Source organism: Capsicum annuum, chromosome 4, assembly GCF_002878395.1.
Source record: "Capsicum annuum cultivar UCD-10X-F1 chromosome 4, UCD10Xv1.1, whole genome shotgun sequence".
NCBI classification, from domain to species: Eukaryota; Viridiplantae; Streptophyta; class Magnoliopsida; order Solanales; family Solanaceae; genus Capsicum; species Capsicum annuum.
The window spans coordinates 23,903,597-23,918,727 of NC_061114.1; the positions used below are offsets into that span (position 1 = coordinate 23,903,597).

The following is a 15,131-nucleotide window of genomic DNA, read 5'->3' on the forward strand; positions in this document are numbered from 1 at the left end:
ATCCTGAAACACATTCATTTCTTAACATTTTGGTATTTCGGATACACAATCTGTATTTTGTCAAAACAACTTCAACACAAGTTCCAAGATTAAATCAAGAACACTTATGAAGTTTTTCAACACCTTCAACACAAATTCAATATGAACTATCAAAGAAGTGTGTTATTTTATTTTTTTAAAAAAAGAGATAAAGCAGAATAATTCAAGTCCTCCAAATTGAAGTGTCCTTAAGGAAATAATTCCCTCAAGTACCCGAGGTTGTAGAATTTTCCTCCCAGGATAAAATAGCTTCACAATCAGAAAGTAGTGGTACCTCAAACGTTCTGGTTTTCTTTGAACTCACTTAACTGGAGATGATCATAGAGAGTTTTTTAAAAGCAAGATAATATTTTTAGGTGCAGTAAATTTCATTCTAAACCTGTGAAAAAATACAGGTTTATATAGCCATGAAATACCCCTTCCAAAAGGAGATAATGGTTCATTCAAAAAGGTGTATTCTTTGGAACAGTCATCTCTGTCGATTCAAATCATTGTGTCTTTTTCTGAACATTCATAATTATCTGAACAGTCATCTCTTTTCCCAAAATAGTGTGTCATTTCCTTGAAGGATTGCATCCCTTCGAGAAAGCATTTTGCATTTCTGCAGTGCATGCATGCACGTTAATGGAGGAACAAAAACTGTTGTGTTTTTCTCCTTGGATTTTTAGACTATGTTTCAAATAATTTTTTGTCTAAAAAATTAATCTCATCGATCAAAATCTGAAGCTGAGGCCGAAGCCAAGCGAGCGAGCGACGACGTGAGGCACCTCTTGGTTCTTGCCTCACTTACCATGTAGATTTTATGTTTCTTAATATAAACACATGAAATTTTCATTCTCCCACCAATGTGGGAGAATTAGTAGACTTTTCTTATTTTTTAGTACACTTTCCTTTTTAAGTGTTATCTCATTTTTTCCTTCACTTAGTTCCCTCCATTTTCCATTCACACTTTTAACTTGAACCCAACAATCCCCCACATGAATGAGGAATGGATATTCTTTGTAAAACTGTACGGACAAGTATGTGATTATCAAGAAAAGACTGATTGCATCAGGATAAGTAGGTTTCCCTTTGAACTTTCCGCAGTGAACATGTATCGGATGCACTCGGTCAATCGATAGCTTTGATATCTTTGAACCGTTGAGCTTTAATGTACACCTATACAATACATGTCACACAACCAACTTTTTATCATTTATGGTTCTCACAGTTTTGTTTGTTTCAGCCATGAACACATCCTGATTTTATGAGAGCTTTGAGAATAGACCTTTACTAACATTCTCCTTGAAGCGGTTTTCACTTCGCCCTCACATAGGTGATTTCTAAACGTTCAATCCTATAGTTTAAACTATTTGGTCAAATCTGCCAAATTTAGATAATCGTTAAAAGACTTCACTCCATAAGTCTTATCCTTGTTTACTAAACATTGTCTATATAATGAGAATGAGTTGAGTATATTGACAATGTTGAACCTTTCAGACACAACTTTGTTTGATCTCTTTGAACCTAGATCTTAGGTTCTCCAGTATGCTAGGTAGAGTTACCACCATGCTGATTTGTCCTAGGCTATAAACCTATTCCCTTGGATGTTCTTTCAACTCCTTCTCTAGATAGGCCTTTTGTAAGTGGATCTGATACATTATTCTTTGACTTCACATAGTTAACAGTGATAATACCACTAGAGAGAAATTCTCTAACGATATTATGTCTCCATCTTATATGACAAGATTTACCATTATACATCTCCCTGCCCTACCTATTGCCGCTTGACTATCATAGTGTATACATACTGGTGCCAATGGTTTGGGCCAATAAGGAATATCTTCTAAGAAATTTTGGAGCTAGTTTGCTTCTTAACTGGTTTTATCTAATGCGATAAATTCTAATTTCATTGTGGAGCAAGCAATACATATCTGTTTGGATGATTTTCAAGAGACTACTCCTTCGCCTATAGTAAATACATATCCACTCATAAATTTTACTTCATTCCATCCGATGATCCAATTTGCATCACTATATTCTTCAAGTACCGCGGGATATTTATTATAATGCAAAACATAGTCTTGAGTGTATTTAAGATACCCCAAAACTTTTTTCATTGTCATCCAATGAGTTTTATTGAATTACTCATGTACCAACTCAACTTACTAATAGCACATGCTATGTCTGATCGTGTACAATTCATGATATACATTAAACATCTCAACACTCTTGCGTATTCCAAATGTGAGTCACTTTCACCTTCATTCTTTTAAAGTGCGAAGCTCACGTCCAATAGAGTCTTGGCAATACCAAATTTCAAATACTTGAATTTGTCAAGTACTATTTCGATGTAATGAAACTGTGACAATGCCAACCCTTGTGGATTTTTATGGATTCTTATTCCTAAGATCACGTCTGCAATTCCAAGGTCTTTCATATCAAACTTACTCTCAAGCATTCGTTTTGTAGCATTTATGTCAGAAATGTCTCTAATGATGATTAACATATCATCCACATACAAACAAACAATGACCTTGTGATTTGGAGTGTCTTTAATGTAAACACATTTATCACATTCATTTATCCAGAACCCGTTTGCCAACATGGTTTGGTCAAACTTGGCATGCCATTGTTTAGCTGCTTGTTTTAGTCCATAGAGTGACTTAACCAGTTTGTACACCTTTTTTTCTTTACCAGGAACCACAAAACTCTTGAATTATTCCATGTAAATTTCTTCCTCCAATTATCCATTTAGGAATGTTGTTTTCACATCCATTTGATAGATTTCAAGACCATTTACTGCCGCCAAGGCAATTAACATCTAAATTGACGTTATCCTTGTTACTGGCGAGTATGTATCAAAGTAATCAAGGTCTTTTTTCTATTTGAAGTCTTTTACTACAAGTCTTGCCTTGTATTTGTCAATAGTATCATTCGCTTTCATTTTCTTTTGAAGATCCATTTAGGACCTAAAGGTTTATTTTTTGAAGGAAGATCAACCAACTCCCATGTATAGTTGCTTAAGATTAAATCAATCTCACTATTGACTGCCTCTTTCCAAAAGGGTAACTCTGACGACGATATTGCTTCTTTAAATGTTTGAGGCTCATTTTCTAAGAGAAATGTTACAAAATTCAATCCAAACAAAGTTGACGTTCTTTGACGTGTACTACGTTTTGGATTCTCATCATTATTTACATCCTTACTTGGTTCATCTCGAGGTCATTTAGATCATCCACTAGATTATTCATGTCTAGTTTTATACGAATAAATGTGTTCAAAGAAATCAGCATTATATGATTCAATTACCGTATTCTCATTGATATCCGGATGCACGAATTTATGAACCAAAAATCGACATGCTTTACTACTTTTAGCATATCCTATAAATACGTAGTCCACTGTTTTAGGTCCTATCTTTATCCTTTTAGGCATAGAAACTTGAATTTTCACTAGACACCCCCACACTTAGAAATATTTCAAGTTCAGTTTCCTTCATTTTCATTTTTCATATGGAATTAATTGTGTCTTACTATGGGAAACTCTATTGAGTATTCGCTTGGCTGTAACGATAGCCTCTCCCCACAAGTTTTGCAGTAAACCTGAACTTATAAGTAAGGCATTCATCATTTTCTTTAATGTTTGATTTTTTCTTTCCGCAATTCTATTAGACTGAGGTGAATATGGGGCCGTAGTTTGATGGACAATTTCATTCTCTACATATATTTCCACAAAGGGGGACTCATATTCTCCACCCCTATCACTTCTTATCATTTTAATCCTTTTCTCTAACTGATTTTCAACTTCTATTTTATATTGCCTAAATGAATCTATTGCTTTATCCTTACTGTTTAGCAAATTAGACATAACAATATCTGGTATACTCATCAATAAAATTTATAAAATACTTTTTTCCACCAGGAGATGGTGTTGACTTCATATCACAAATGTCAGTGTGATTAAGTCTAAGAGATTGAAAATCCTTTCAACGGACTTATACGAATGCCTAGCATACTTTTATTCCACACTCGTTTGACATTTTGATTTATTGCACTCAAAGTTTGGCAAAACTTCTAATTTAATTAGTTTTTCCAAAGTTTTATAATTGACATGTCCTAATCGTTCATGCCACAAATCGTTAGACTCAAGCAAATAAGAAGAAACAGAACTTCTATTGACTTCAACATTCATAACATTCATCTTAAATAGGCCCCTAGTGAGATAGCCTTTTCCTACGTATACTTCCCCTTTGCTAATTACATTTTTTTCAAAAATAAATACATATTTGAATCCATTTTTGTCAAGAAGTAATACAGAAATCAAGTTCTTTCTTAACTCTGGTACATACAGAACATTGCTAAGAGTCAATACTTTTCCTGAAGTCATTTTCAAGCATACTTTTCTTGTCCCTTCAAATTTTGCAGTTATGGAGTTTACCATGTAAATCTTCTCTTCGCCTTGAGTTGGAGCAAACGCAACAAATAACTCTTTATTTGCACAAACGTGGCGGGTGGAACTAGAATTCATCCACCATTCTCAAGGATTTCCCACCAAGTTACATTCCGAAAGCATGACACATAGATCGTCTATTTCGTTCTTGGATTCAGCCATATTTGCTTGATCCTTCTTTTTGCCTTTCTTTGGGGCACGACAATCTATAGACTTGTGGTCAATCTTGCAACAATTAAAGCATTTCCCTTTGAATTTCTTCTTAAGCTGATTGCTTTGTTGTCCAACTTTCTTCCGCTTTTTTGAGTTATTGGGGTCGTCTTTTACAATATTAGCTCCATTCATTGCAAAATTTTCTTTAGACCTTCTCTCTGCGGATTTATTATCTTCTTCAATGTGCAACCTCACAATGAGGTCTTTAACTGTGATCTCCTTTCATTTGTGTTTCAAGTAATTCTTGAAGTCCTTCCACAAAGGTGGCAACTTCTCAATTATCGCAGTTACTTGAAATTCCTCGTTCACAACCAAACCTACAACAAAGTTTATGTGAACATTAAGAATATTTTAAACATGTTCAAATAAGGTATTCATTAACTTTATACCTTCTGCAAGGAGATCGTGGATGATGACTTGCAACTCTTGTACTTGAGAAACAAACAGTCTTACTATCGATCATTTTGTATTCAAGAAATCGTGAAACATAAAACTTCTTGATTCCCGCATCCTCAGTCTTATATTTCTTTTCCAGCGCATTCCACAATTCTTTAGATGTCTTCATTATGCTGTAGACATTGTATAAGTCATATTGGAGGCCACTTAGGATGTAAGAAAAGTCGAAGCCACACCTAAACTATAAAAAAAGTGATACTTTTTACACCCTGTCAGGCATTATACCACTTGCATGTGGCGTGGTGTTTCACACGCGCTGCCATGTCAGTGCCACGTCAGCATAATCCGAAAAAATAATAAATTTATTATTTTCATAAATTTTTCTTTTTTCTTTTTAATTTAATTTTTTCCCTTCTTCTTCAATGTCTAAAACCTCCATTGTTGTCAATGTCCAAAACCTCCATTACACCATATTCACCACCATAAATTTTATCCCACCAACAAAATTACCATGACAATTAATTTCTTCTAACAATGTTCTTCATCCGTAACCCATGTCTTTTCTTAAAAAAAAAAAAAAAAACTAAAACCTCCATTACACAATATCCAAAACCTCCATTACACCATATTCACCACCATTGTTTCATTATTGTGGAGACCACTCGAGTTTCGACATTGTTTTCCCTGATTGGACCTTTTGGGATTGGTAAACATCTTTATCTTTCCATGTTTAAAGCCAATGTTAAGTGGAATTAATATCTGTTGATTTGTATTATAAAATGGTTAGTTTTGGCACTAGTGCAGGCCAGAATTTGGTACTAGCGCAGGCCAGAACTCAGGCTATGGGAAGAATTGAAAAAAGAATTACAGCAAAGTAATGAGTTGAGTTGGCACTATATAAAGAAATCATATTTGAATTGAAAGATGAATTGGAAGGTGAAATTAGTTTCGATTTGATGGGGGTGGAGGATGGGGTGTAAAGAAATTGCATGATTTAGGGGCGGAGTTGGAGCTTGAGGGTGGGGGTAATGAAGAAGATATGTTGGTTAGCATGGGGGTGGTGAAGAAGAAGTTGATTTGGGGGTGGGGGAGGGGAGATGGATGCTAGGGGCGGGGGTTGGAGTATTTTTTTTTTTTTTGCGTTATTTTTAAATTTTGACGCGTCATTTTTTAATTAAATAATTATGTACTTTCATGTTAGATCTAGAGAGTAAAAAGTATCCCTTTTTTATAGTGTAGGTGTGTAATAGGTCACTAGTATAGTTTAAGTGTGGCTTCGACTTTTCTTGTATAGTTCGGGATGAAAACGATGTCTTTTTCCTATTTTTACATATTTATACTATATTCATGAATTTATCTTTATTTAAAATTCAATTACTCCCAAACTATTCTTGCTGTTTTAATTAACTTTAGTATCAAAATAATATATATATATATATATATATATATATATATATATATGTATGTATGTATGTATATATGTATGTATGTATATGTATGTATGTATGTATGTATGTATATGTATGTATGTATATATATATATATATGTATGTATGTATATATATATATGTATGTATTCATGAATTCCTCCCGTTTTAATTTATGTAATATTTATTTCTTTTATGAGATATTGTAAAATTGTTATCATTATTCTGCTTCTATACAATTGTTACGACTCTCAAATTTGTTTAGATTTAATTTTAATAAGATACTTTTATCTATCTATCTTTCAGCTATTAGCACCTTGATATTTTCTTCACTTATCTCTGATATAATATGTAAATTAACTTAACATTTGAATTTTATGTGCGACGTCACATAAAATAAAGTTATTTTGTATGATTAACTGTGTGACCAAAAATACTTCTCTGGTTTAATGTGAAGGTTTGATTTGAGACGAATATAAAATGTTAATTTAACTTATAAATTATATTGTTAGTTAGTGGTGGGAAAGAATATTTAAACAAAAGTTAAAAAGAGATGATTTATAGTATCAAAGTTAAACATGGTTAATTTAATAAATTTAATTTTAAGAATTAATAAATTATATAAAAAAATATTTAAAAAAATAAAAATCAGATAATTGAATTAATAAAAAAATTTATTTCCTTATCATGGATGGCAATTGCTAATCTTTTTAGTTAGTGGGTCCTATATCCTTTCTTATTTCTTCTTGGGTGGTTGGTGGGCCAATTTGTAAAAAAGTATAAAAAAGATTATAAAAGGATGATAATGGAAAATACGCTGGAAAAGGCACTATGATCCTTAATTAGATTATGGTATTTGAAAAAGATAACAATAATGATTAGTATTCAAACAAGGTAACGTGGTAGAATCATGACATGGAATGTAGTTTATTTTAAGAGTTTATTATTAAAATGGTACAATTAAATTAAGGATCATAGCTTGGATTAACTTCTACTGTACGCAGATCAAAATATTTTTATTTCCACTAGACTAGTTTTAAGAAATAGATATAATAAATAAGGATATTTTTATTTTTATTGGACTAGTTTTAAGAACTATATATAGTAAATTAACTTGTTATAGTAACCCTTCTATTATTTATATATACTAGTTTAATCGCATGTGTTTTGCACGTATCTCGCACGTGTAGCGTTTGATTATTTAAAATTAAACGATTTTATCTATTGCGAAGATTTTTAGTGAACCTCACATTTTAATATCTATAATCTATATCTATAATTTATAATCTATATGTACATCTATGATCTATAATCTATAATCTATAATCTATATTTATATCTATATCTATACCTATATCTATATCTATAATATATTAAAAGTGTGAAGACACTTAGAAAAGTTATTTGAACTTTTTGTCCTTCATTAAAAAGCTCCACAATAGACAAAACTGTCATTTATTATTTTATTAAATTATTATTTAATTATTTTGTAAAATTTTAAGTGTCCTATTAAAATTTGGTTATTAATCTTTCCTTATTTAAACATGATAAAAAAATACCATCATTTTCAATTATTAATTCATATTTGAGGAACCAATAAATTAATCTTTACGTTTGTCTTTTTACTTAACCAAATACTAATCAAATATGAACTTTAATACTAATAAAATACTACTTTAGTAGTTATTTATTGACCGAATTTTTGAGTTCCTTTTTAACAATAATTTAAAAAAATAGGTAGATTATTTTGGCAAGAATTTTACTTAAAATATAAACTAAATTAAGTAAACTTTTTTTTTTTTAATGTCATCATCCAATTAACTGTATGAATCTTTGTCTCTTTACTCTTCTATTTAATTTATATTTGCATTTTCTTTATACTTTGAAATTCTTTTTATCAGCTATTGGTTGTTCCTTACTTTTAAATGTTGGTTTAACTGCCTAATTATGTGAGTTTTTACGTATGCTTTGTGATATTTTGAGATTCTATCCTCAATTTTTAAGAGTCTTATCATAATTTATATTTGATAGGTTGTGACCTCATCCGAAAGAATGCAGTAAGAATGAAAATTTCAATTCAAATTCTAAGCTTCAAAGAATACGAACAATTGAGGTATAACTTCTACAAATTTAATTAACATATGATTTTTTATATTTGAAAGTTAGATGATCTATCTATTGTCGCGCTCCATTTCGAACCGGCCGAAACAGTCCGCAACGTATCGGGCGTAGTGACTCTTTTTGATTTTTTAAAAAATCGTTTGTTTTTAGTTTATGAGTCGCCACCTAACTTTGGAAAAAATTAGAAAAATCATTTTGTGGTAGAAAACTCTATTTTAAACCGCGAAAAACAGTGAGATTTTAAGTAAAAGTTTTGGTTACTCAAGAGAAAGGTATTAAGCATCCCTCAGAGCCTATCCGAAGATAGTCCTTAAACTTAGTTTTAAAAAAATATTTAGAAAATATTTTTTTCGTTATTTGCTAAAAAGTGATAAGAAGACCTTTATTATTTTGGAAAAAGAAACTCAAGATATATAAGACGGGACACCACCATATATAAGGAAGCAATGTGGTTATTGTAAAATGTGTATATTTTAAAATATAAAGAAAAAAAGCGTTGCAATAAAATATTTGTTAGAAAGTACAAGATCTTGTGAGTTTGTAAGAAAATATATATGAAGTTGCAATTACATAAAGTAAAGGAAAGGTAATTTAAAAGTATGTGAGAACTTATTCGTAAGAAAATAAATATAAATACATGTATTTTTGAAAGTATATGAAAAAGATGTGAAAAATTATTATTAAAAGAAATAAAAAATGTAATAGTTAAACACATACAGATAAAAAAGTCGATATAAAATGTAAAAAATAGCATAATAATAGTACAATAATAAAAATAGAAATAGTAAAAATATACCTCGTATATGATAGTGTCAAGACAAGACACATGTATACCTTGTGCTTCTCGAGACGTTTTTAAAATTTTTACAAACTTGAAATAAAGTTAGGAACAAATATGAAATATAACAAGTACTTAAATTATGTTGAGTTAATTGAAAAATCAAATTTGATAAATGAATTGTTTGCAAACATAAACGAATTAACTGATCGAAACCTATACAGTGATTTATTTGAAAGTAACATTAAAAGTGATAAACCTTGTTACTTAATATTTTGCAAACGGAGACCTTAACTAACCAATTTATTCAATTCCAAAAGAATGTGTTTTTATTTGAGATTGCACTTAGAAAATAAAGTTTTGACATTTATTCTAAAAGGGGTGATTCGTAGGTATAAAAATATAAAATAAGTGGTTACATCATGTCCCGTTATTATGTCTATGGATGTCGAATGAATAAGAACTTAACCGAATAAGATCAAAAAGGTTGCAAAAAGGTTGTTAATCGATTTCAATCAAAGCCACATAAAAATACATACTCGAGTAACAAAAGTTAGTGAAACAAATGCGAATAATAAAGTAACGAGGAAAGTAGAAAACTCGATACTACAGCTCTTCTATTGAAAGAACCGACTTCTAGCAATATAGACCTCGAGCTCTGTGATCCTATAGCCGTCAACCCAATAATTGGATCAAGACTCCCGAGTCACATGTAAAAAGTAAAGAGAGAGAAGGATTAGAAAACCAATCTTGAACGAAATAAGTAATTAAGGTAGTGAGATCTACGACCAAGTAAACTTAAATTTGAACATGATGAATTACTGGCCTAGTGAACTAACGACTGCATGGTTGAACCGACAGCCATATATTTTAATAAAATTGACCTCACCAACGCACCAAATTAAAGCTTTATGAAAAATGGGAAACATGACTTTACCCCACTAGAGAAACTTGCAATCTAATGTAATTCAAATCCTCTTTATTTGCCTTATCACTATCCTTCAAACACACTTATAATTAAAAGTAACAACAAAGCAACAATAGCAAGTTAAACAAAATCAACAAAATATGACAACTGGTAAAATGCCCAACACAACTAAGATATCCCATGCGTATATGGACAGACAAATGTGCAAGGCTTTAACTGTACTACCAAACAATCACAAAAAAAAAATCAGAATTTCTTCACGACCTTCATACTCGAGCATGACACCATAAAATACCTAAAGGAAAAGGGAAATAAAACAGAATTGCTTTCTTGAATTCAACTCGTAAGAAAATAGGCAGCAACATCCAAATTAATCTTATACCATATTTTAACGGACTCAAGTCTATGCATAGGCCATTTATATCCCACGATTTCATATAAACAATCACAAATATAGCATACTCGCAAGTTTGATTCGAAGACAAGGTACAACAATTTCATACCCAAACATGGACCGCACATTGCCAGACTTACAAACTTAGAGACACACCAAACAATCTAAAAAATTATCATCGCACTCTTATTTCTAACACCAAGACAGCAGCAACAATACCAATTCACGATCAAACGGGTCTGTATTCGCGAAATCAAAATATACTATGGAAAGTAGTCACACTCTCATCTGTAACACCCAAAAAGTGGCAACAATATCATAATCAAAATTAAAGACCATGTCATGTACTTCATACCCATGGCCTTATAAACGCGCACATAATATCAAATATAGACGCAAATACTTGTTCACAAATCCAAGCACGACAACAACAACATTACTTTACAATCAGTATTAATCCCGTATTCATGAAATTTAGAGTAGATGAAGAATAAAATAAGCACAATAGAACGAAAGGGGACGGGTTCTCACACCTTACATCAAAACAACCAGGTATCAAACAGATGAACAACTTTAAAATCCTATCCTAACCTTACTTTGCAGGGGACAAACAAAGCATTAGTACAGATTCGAATCCAAAGCAGCCCCCAGCTGTTTACGCATCTATTGGCTCTACATTCAAGAAGACTGGTTTCATACCCAAAGGAAGTTTCAACAAAAAAATATAATTATTCTATTCATGAAATCGATGACAGCAACGACAACATATCCCAAACAATTGAATCAAACGAGATGAGGAAAATGAAGCGGAAAAGGGGAACTCGCACTTTTACTTAATTTCACAGAGAAGAAACATATCATATATACCGAACACCGAGACATCAACACTTTGAAAGAAAATAGGATTAAGATAAAGCCAAATCCGTGAATTCAGCTCGCAGAACAACACAACACAACCAAAACATTTTTTTAAAAATCAAAGTAAACTTTTATCCACCAAGTTAAAGGAAAGTAACAAAAATCACATGTTTCCGATACCAAAATAGACGAAGGAGTAGAAACATGAATGTATAGCGAGGACGGATTCGCACCTTTTGTTGAGCAGCAAACCGGAGCTTTCTGTCAAGATTCCGGCCACGAATTTCCTCTTCAAACTCAACTCCGATAGACTCAACAATAAAAAAGTGGTAGTATGATGAAGGAAATTGATATAATATGCAGTCTTTCGTGAACCACTTCTCCGCCCCCCTCTTTTGCTATTTTCCTCTCTGTTCAAACACTAATTTTTACTCCTTTTCCAATTCCCCTCGTTTTTTTTTTTTCTTTTCCTTACCTTTCTTATGAAATTTGCTTCTTTTTCCCCCAATTCCCTTCTTGCTCCTTCTAATTTTACTCCCCTGTTTTCCCAATTTCTTTTTTTCCACCCTTCCACTAGAGACGATGAACACAATTTATAGGTGAATCCGGACTTGAAAGTCCGGATTCGAAACTCGAAAAATAAAAAGATTTGAAATTTGAACAAAGGGCCATCAATGGCGATTTGAATTTTCCAAATCGAATAGTGCTTGATTTCATCGTCACTATAGAGTCGGCGAATTTTCGGGGTGGAGGAGATGGGCCGCACAGGGGAGTGATTGGGGTTTGTCGGTGCTTTGGGGGTGGCGAAGGAGAGATATGGGAGAGAGGAGGAAGAGGGTTTTGCCATTTTTCCTTTTTGATAAAACTGATAGCTGTTTATGGGAGGTGATAAAGCCGTGTCTTGAGCTGATTTTGTTGACTAAATTTGGACCGTCCGATCATTTGATCGGGCGGTTAGAAATAAATATCTTAAAATAATAATTATAATAAAATATAAAACAAAAGGGGTATATATATATATATATATATACATGTACATAATACATAAAAATAAGCCTAAACTTGACATCAAATTATAATTTTGACCTTAAACTTTGATAGTTCACAAATAAGACCTTTAACTATTCAAAACCTGAACAAATATGACCTCCAATTTTGCAACCCCATGCGTAAGTCTCACTCGCGCCTAAGTAGAAAGGTAATCCAATCACACGGTGCAACGTCGTTAAAAGGGCTGACTTGGAGAGAGGTCATATTTATGCAATTTTGAATAGTTAAAGGTCATATTCGTGCACTGTCAAAGTGTTGCTTTTTGTGTTAAAACGACGTCGTTTTTATTATTATTATTATTATTATTATTATTACAATAATAATTTTTTAATTAAAAAAAAAACAGTCACTAGCAGGGATCGAACCCACACAGTAGGCTGAACGAAGCGCCCAAGAAGAGCAAATAACACCACTGGGCTATCTAAGTGCCTTGTTTCATGTGATTCAACATTAATATACGTACATAAATATACATTTTATATCTTATATATATGCAACGTAATTTTTTTACCGGGGGGGGTTTGGGTGAACCTCATGGCAACCACGTAGGTTCGCCCCTCGTTAATTTAATAATGTTTTAATAACGTTAATTTAATAATATTTTAATTACGTTAATTTGATAACGTTAGTTTAATATACTACTACTACTATCCTTAATAACATTAATTTTGATAATGTTTTATTAAAACTATAAAAAAATTTATTATTAGTATAGCTTCATCTTTAATTTAATTTTTAAATTAATAATATTTAGATATATTATATAACTTAAATTCGTCCTCTGCTTTATAATATATATACATACCCGCTCGATTTTTTCGTATGAGGCTGACCCACCTAATTAATAAATCTTTAATATTGCTCTTTTTTCGCAATGACAAAAGAAATTAGATGTCATTTTCATCTTTGAGCCAAAAATAATAATAAAATAATAGTGAAGAGCATTTAAAGGTCATATTTGTGCAGTTTTGAATAGTTAAAAGTCATATTTGTGCATTGTCAAAGTTTAAGGTCATATTTATGTATTATGCCCTTAGATTTTAAGTTGGACGCGCCCAGTTTTGCGTGTTAAACACACGTTTTGCCACATAGGATTGAAGGTCATATTTGTGCAGTTTTAAATAGTTAAAGGTCATATTTGTGCACTATCAAAGTTTAAAGTCAAAGTTATAATTTGGTGTGAAGTTTAGGGTCATTTTTATGTATTAAATCTATAAATATCCATATGTATCTTTTCTATTATACAGAAGAGGTGGTTTCGACCACCTTATGTAATTACCAAAAAATTCAACTACTTTCACTTAATTATATATCATCTCCCAATAAGATCACCTCATGTAATTACCGAAAAATCTAACTACTTCCACTTAATTACATATCATGTCCCAATATATAATAATTCTATTGTTCCATCATAATGGTTTAAATATTTAATATATTCTATTAATTTATATTGATTAACTATAACTACAGATTGAAAGTAATTTTTTATTTATTTAATTATCTATCATGTTCAAAATTAATTTGTTACCACAAATCACAATAATTAATAACTTAAAATATCTAAAAGACATATAAAAATTTTATTAACTTTTATTATTTTAGCAATGCCACATAAATTGAGACAAAAGAAAAAGCAACTTAAAATATTTAAAAGATATATAAAAAATTTAACTGACTCTTAAAATTGTATCGAAGCCACATAAATTGGGACACAAAGAGTAAATATATTATTCGATAATTACTTAAAAATTATTATAAATCACAATAATTAACAAGTTAAAATACTTTTTTAAAAATAGATAAAAGTTTTATTCAACTCTCCAAATTTTATCAGTTTAACATAAATCATGACAACATAAAAATTATCTTAATTAGTTGCAACTAAATATTTAAAGTAAATCAATTTTATTATTTTAATTGACTTTTATATAGAAAATTAATCTTTTTATTTATTTATTTTAGTTAATTTAAATTTTAAAATTATATTTTTCTTATATAAAAAAATAATATTTAAACTTAACTTTAAATTTTTAAAGTACAAAATTAATAAATTTAATTTAATAAAATAAATTTCTAATGAATATTTCCTTAGAATTTGTGTTGGATAAATATGTATCAAGTTAAAAAGAAATAAAAAAAATATATAGTAAAATTTTATTATTGTGAAAGATAAATATAATGCACTATCCAATAATGTTAAATAACATCATATTTTTCATATGCAAAATATAGCATCCTGTATTTAATATATATACCACTCCGGTGAGTTATCGATGATTTCTATTGGATATGATAAAATTATATTAATTTTTATAGTAATAACATAACCAATCGATCTTAATTAATTATTATGAGTCATCTAGGTATTAAGAAAATAAATAATATTTAATAAAAAATAAAATAGACATAAAATGCAAAATTAACTCTTTTGATGTTTTAAATTAAATTGTCGTCTTTCAAACGATAATTTTACTATACCACCCCTTATTATAA

The 15,131-nt window shown here is 30.6% G+C and overlaps 1 long non-coding RNA gene across 1 annotated transcript; it reads right to left on the bottom strand.

Annotated features, from left to right (window-relative positions):
- Positions 1 to 4,152: 4,152 nt before the first annotated feature.
- LOC107855915 lies at positions 4,153 to 12,447 on the bottom strand. The gene is made up of 3 exons (XR_001670402.2): positions 11,819 to 12,447; positions 5,073 to 5,252; positions 4,153 to 5,000 (listed from the first exon to the last, which is right to left on the bottom strand). It is a non-coding gene; the product is annotated as an uncharacterized LOC107855915 (long non-coding RNA).
- Between the last annotated feature and the right edge of the window lie 2,684 nt (positions 12,448 to 15,131).